Below are 5,274 nucleotides of genomic sequence, written 5' to 3'. Positions count from 1 at the left end.
TGGAAGCCTCACTGAAATCTGTTCAGCATCACAGCCACATGTAAGCCTCCCACTGAGACATAGGTAGTGGCTTCAAATGAGGTGCATTGGCTAGGAATCGAACCCAAATCTCCTTCATTGAAAGTGAGAATTCTACCACTTAAGGTATGACTTGCTGCTGTGTGAAAGATCACTTTTATATGACCTTTCTGGCCATGATCTTAAAACTCCCACCAAATGATTGGGTGGGGCTATGCAAATGACTTGCTTGTGGTCAACCCAGGGGATTTGATAGTTTGCTAATAATGCAAACAAGGCTCATGGCACCCTTGTGGGGGTGACCCATGCAAATAAGGTGTATGAAACCCTAATGAGGGGATTGGTCAGTTTTGCCATCCTGTTAGGCTTAAAATGAGCCATCCCAGAGGTGGACAAGGAGAATCTCACTACCACCAAGCAGAAGAAGAGACAGGAGCGGAGCATGTCCTTTGGACTCTGGGTCCATGTGCTGAGAACCTTCTAGACCCAGGAGACAGAGAGAGAGAGAGAGAGTGTGTTAACACCACAGATGGTGCAGTGGGCTTCCTGGTCCACTGAGCAAGAAAGCTGAGTCCCTTTGGGCAGGAGGCTTGCTGGCAGAGTAGGGTGCCTCCAGGCACTTGGCGGAGCTAGGCTTGCCGACTCACAGGGCTAAAGAGCTGAGCGCCTTTGGGCTGAGGCTTACTGGTGGAGTGGGGTACCTTTGGGCACTTATTGGTGCAGTGAATTACCGAACCCAGCAGAGAAGTAGAGAGTGCCAGAGGAGGGAGAGCTGGTGTCAGAATTGGTAAAAAGGTTTGAGAGAGGAGATACGTCTGACCTCTGCTTAATAGGAATCAGCTTTGGGTTATCGATGGTGATAATGATTCTCTCTCCTTCCCTTTATGCAGTTAGACGAGGAGGTCTGACGCTGCTGCCATGCCACTTACAGTAAAGTACATTTATGAATTGCTGGATGAAGACCGACAGATGTATACACGTGTGTGAACACCAACAAGATATGAGCATTTCCAGCACTCACAGGCTTCCTCATGCCCCCTCCCAGTCAATACTCCTCAAAAGTAACCTTTATTCTGAACACCACAGCTTAGTTTTGTGCATACAGTTTTTATTTCACTTACTACCACGGAGGACAGCTAATGAGAGGCAAAAAGAAATGGGATTTTTTTTCTATAAACATCTAAATCCAGAATTTAATGAAGTGCTCGCATCACAGTTGCAGGAGTGGTTTGTCACAGGAAATTTTGCAGAAAATGTCTGCAAAATACACTTGTACTAAGGAATAGGCTCATCTCTAGAATCTCTCAGATTTGTGGAATATAAAGTAAGACCCAGGTACAGTTAGAGCAGGCATGAAGTCAAAGATAACCACACACTTTAAAGGCTAGACTTTTATCATTTTCAACATAGCTCAATTAAAACATTGTATGTTTTGAGTTCCAACTAAATGCCAGGCATTGTGCTGTTCATGCATGCATATCCACCCCCCCCCATGTTATTCCACAAACACTTTGTAAAGGAAGTAGGCTATTTCCATTTAGAGATAATAATTGGGACTTAGAGGATTTGTCCAAGATCACTAGCAAATAAATGACTCCTGGATTCAGACAGAGCTCTTTTAGACTAAGTTTAGTGTTTGGTTAAGCCAAATTGGTGAGTATTTATATAGACCTGGGCACTGGGAAAGGAGCCCTGGTGACGCGATGGTTAAGCACTTGACTGCTAACTGAAAGGTCGGCAGTTCAAGTTCACCAGGCGCTCTGCAGGAGAAAGTCTGCTTCTGTAAAAGGTTACAGACTTGGAAACCCTATGGCGCAGTTCTCCCCTGTCCTGTGAGATGGCTATGAGTCAAAATCAACTCGATGGCAACGGGTTTTTTTTCTTTTTTGGGGATCCTACATAAATGCCACATTATTTCTACCCTCAAGGAACTTAACATTCCTTGGGGAAACCATAAGTAAAGATGTAATTTTAAAATAAACTCAGTGAATGTAATGATAAAACAAACAAAAAACCAGCTGCTGTTGAATTGATTCCAACTCTGAATAGAACTGTGCTCCATAGGGTTTTCGATGACTGATTTGTTGGAAATAGATGGCCAGGCCTTTCTTTCAAAGTGCCTCTGGGTGGACTCAAACCACCAACCTCACTGCCAACTTTTTGTTAGCAGCCAAGCACTTACCTATTTCTGTCACCCTGGGACTCTAAGTGTAATGATAGGTGCCAGCATAAGGTTCTAGAAAGGCACAGAAGAGAAACATTGGTCCATCTAAAAGTAAGAAGCATGATCAGGAAAAAGTTTCCTGAGATTTGAAGAAAAAAATAGGCAGAAGTGAGGCAAAAAAAGATAAGCAGGAGCAGGAAGGCATGAAACACAGGAGGAATCCAGCAGATGAGGATGGCAAAGGCATGGAGTTTGTCAGCTTACAGTTGAAGATGTGTAAAACAGCAGAGATCAGGCCAGAGAAGACTTTTATGACATCGTATGAAGGGACTTTCCAGAGATTGCAAATTCTTTGCTCATGGACTGCTTTCAGCCTGCAGATGTTGCTTTTATGGTTGGCATAGTGTTTAAACAAAACCTAAATGCCTTTAAGCAGAGCATGAAGCCTCCAGCTCAGCAGGCCCCACTGCTTCCTATTGTTTAACACCTGTCTGCTTTTTTCAGGTGTAGTACTTGAATTTGTCGTTTATGAATTATCTTCAGCAAAATTTTGCTTGCGTGTGATATTGTTTGATAATTTCTGCGTTCCATTGGATCACCTTTCTTTGGAATGGGTATGAATATGGATCTCTTCCCATTGGTTGGCCAGGTAGCTGTCTTCCAAATTTCTTGGCACAGATGAGTGAGCACTTCCAGTGCTGCTTCCATTTGTTGAAACATTTCAATTGGTATTCATCAGTTCCTGAAGCCTTGTTTTTCACTAATGCCTTCAGTGCACCTTGGACTTCTTGCTTCAGTACCATCAGTTCTTGATCATATGCTACCTCCTGAAATGGTGAACGTCGACCAATTGTTTTTGGTACAGTGAATCTGTGTATTCCTTCTGCCTTCTTTTGATGCTGCCTGTGTCATCAGTTTTTTGCCCATGTTGTTGTTTAGCCATCGAGTCTATTCCAACTCACAGAGACCCCATGTACAACAGAATGAATCATTCATTATTGCAACTCAAGGCTTGAATGTTTTCTTCAGTTCTTTCAGCTTGAGAGATGCCGAGCGTGTTCTTCCCTTTTGGCTTTCTAACTCCAGGTTTTTGCACCTTGCATTGTAATACTTTGTCTCCTCAAGCTGCCCTTTGAAATCTTCTGTTCAGCTCTTTTACTTCATTATTTCTCTGTTTGCTTAGCTACTCTCAAGAGCAAGTTTACAAGTCTCTCCTGACATCCATTTTGGCCTTTTCTTTCTTTCCTGTCTTTTTAATGACCTCTTGCTTTCTTCAGTGTATGATGTCTTGATGTCATCCCACAATTCTTCTGATCTTTGGTCATTAGTGTTCAATGTGTCAAATCTATTTCTGAGGTGATCCCTAAATTTAGGTGGGATATACTCAATAAGCAACATCATGATAAACGTAGAAAATATTGAAGTTGTCAAGTATTTCATTTCACTTGGATCAATATTCAACACCCATAGAAGCAGCTGTCAAGAAATCAAACGATGTATTTTGCATTGGACAAATCTGCTGCAGAAGACCTCCTTAAAGTGTTAAAAAGCAAAGATGTCAATTTGAGGACTAGGGTGTGCCTGACCCAAGCCGTGGTATTTTTAATTGCTTCATATACATGTGAAAACTGGACAATGGAAAAGGAAGACCAAAGAAGAACTGATGCATTTGAATTATGGTGTTGGTGAAGAATATTGAATATACCGTGGACTGTCAGAAGAATGAACAAATCTGTCTTGGAAGAAGTACAGTCAGAATGCTTCTTAGAAGTGAGTATGGTGAGACTTACTATGGACATGTTATCAGGAGGGACCAATCAGGAGGGACCTGGAGAAGGACATCATGTTTGGTATAGTAGAAGGTCGGTGAAAAAGAGGAAGACACTCAACGAGATGGATTGACACAGTGGCTGCAACAATGGGTTCAAACAGAGCAATGATTGTGAGGATGATGCAGGACTGGGTAATGTTTTGTTCTGTTATACGTAAGGTTGCTATGAGTTGACACTGACTCAACAGCACCTAACAACAACAACAACTTGAGTTTGTGGCACCAGTGAAGGTGACTGGGTGAGTAGGAATCAGCCAATTTTCCTATATATATATTGAAAAAACAATCAGTTGCCATTGGGTTGACTCTGAATCATGGCAACCCCATGTGCGTCAGAAAGCCAGTGAGGTAGGTGAGAGTATTATTCTTACTTATAGATGAAGACATCAAGCTTCAGAGAAGTTAAATAACTTGCCCAGGGGCAGAAACACTATTTGAATCAAGATCAGGCAAACTGCAAGGCCTCTGACTGCAGACCATGGGGGCTTTCCAGATCCTGGCCCTGAAGAAATGGAGAAGAATGACAGGAAGTCAGAGTTCCTCATCTCCTGTTCCCGCCCAGACCTACATCTCCAAGCGTTCGATTTTTAAAGCAGGACTTTTCGAACCTTCTTTTGATCTGGCTTTGGAAACGCAGCTGCCTCCTGATGAAGCTGTCCTACTCTCCATCTGGAGAATTAACTTGCTTTTCATCTCCTCCTCCCTCAGTTGGCCTATGGGTCACCAGGCTACTTGATAGCACCTTGGCCAGAGAATTAATGGATAAGGAAAGGAAAAGAAGGAAAACTTAGCTCAACTCTTGTTACCTGAGGCGGCAGCTGAAACCAATGCCCACAAAGGGGGTTTTGTATTTCCCATGAATTTAAAATGTCCCTGTCACTCATGCTGCCAAATGTCCCGAGTTGGTGATCCAAAAGAGAATGCAATCATTGTGCAGGTGGGACAGTTTATAACGAAATACGTCACAACACGAGGATATGCAGTAAAAACTCAACCCTAAGGCGCTAACTAACTGCTCAAGCATTTCTTTGTTGCTCCTGCCATGGTTGTGGGGAGGGGAGAGATTGGGGGCTGCTAAAAATGCAAGCCCTTCAGGAGGCTGAGTCATGCCTCCCACTCCCTCTGTGCTGCTTTCCTACCCCAACCCCTAGCTTATTTTTTACCTTATTTCCTGTTTTGGTCAGGACATATTCAAGCTGGGTTTTAAAAGTGAGATTTCTGTAAGTCAGATTTGACTACTAAGGCAAGCTTGGCCATGGTG

Source organism: Trichechus manatus, unplaced genomic scaffold (genome assembly GCF_000243295.1).
Source record: "Trichechus manatus latirostris isolate Lorelei unplaced genomic scaffold, TriManLat1.0 scaffold00107, whole genome shotgun sequence".
Lineage (NCBI taxonomy): Eukaryota > Metazoa > Chordata > Mammalia > Sirenia > Trichechidae > Trichechus > Trichechus manatus.
The sequence above is the reverse complement of the archived record's forward strand: the minus strand, read 5'-3'. Positions refer to the sequence as shown.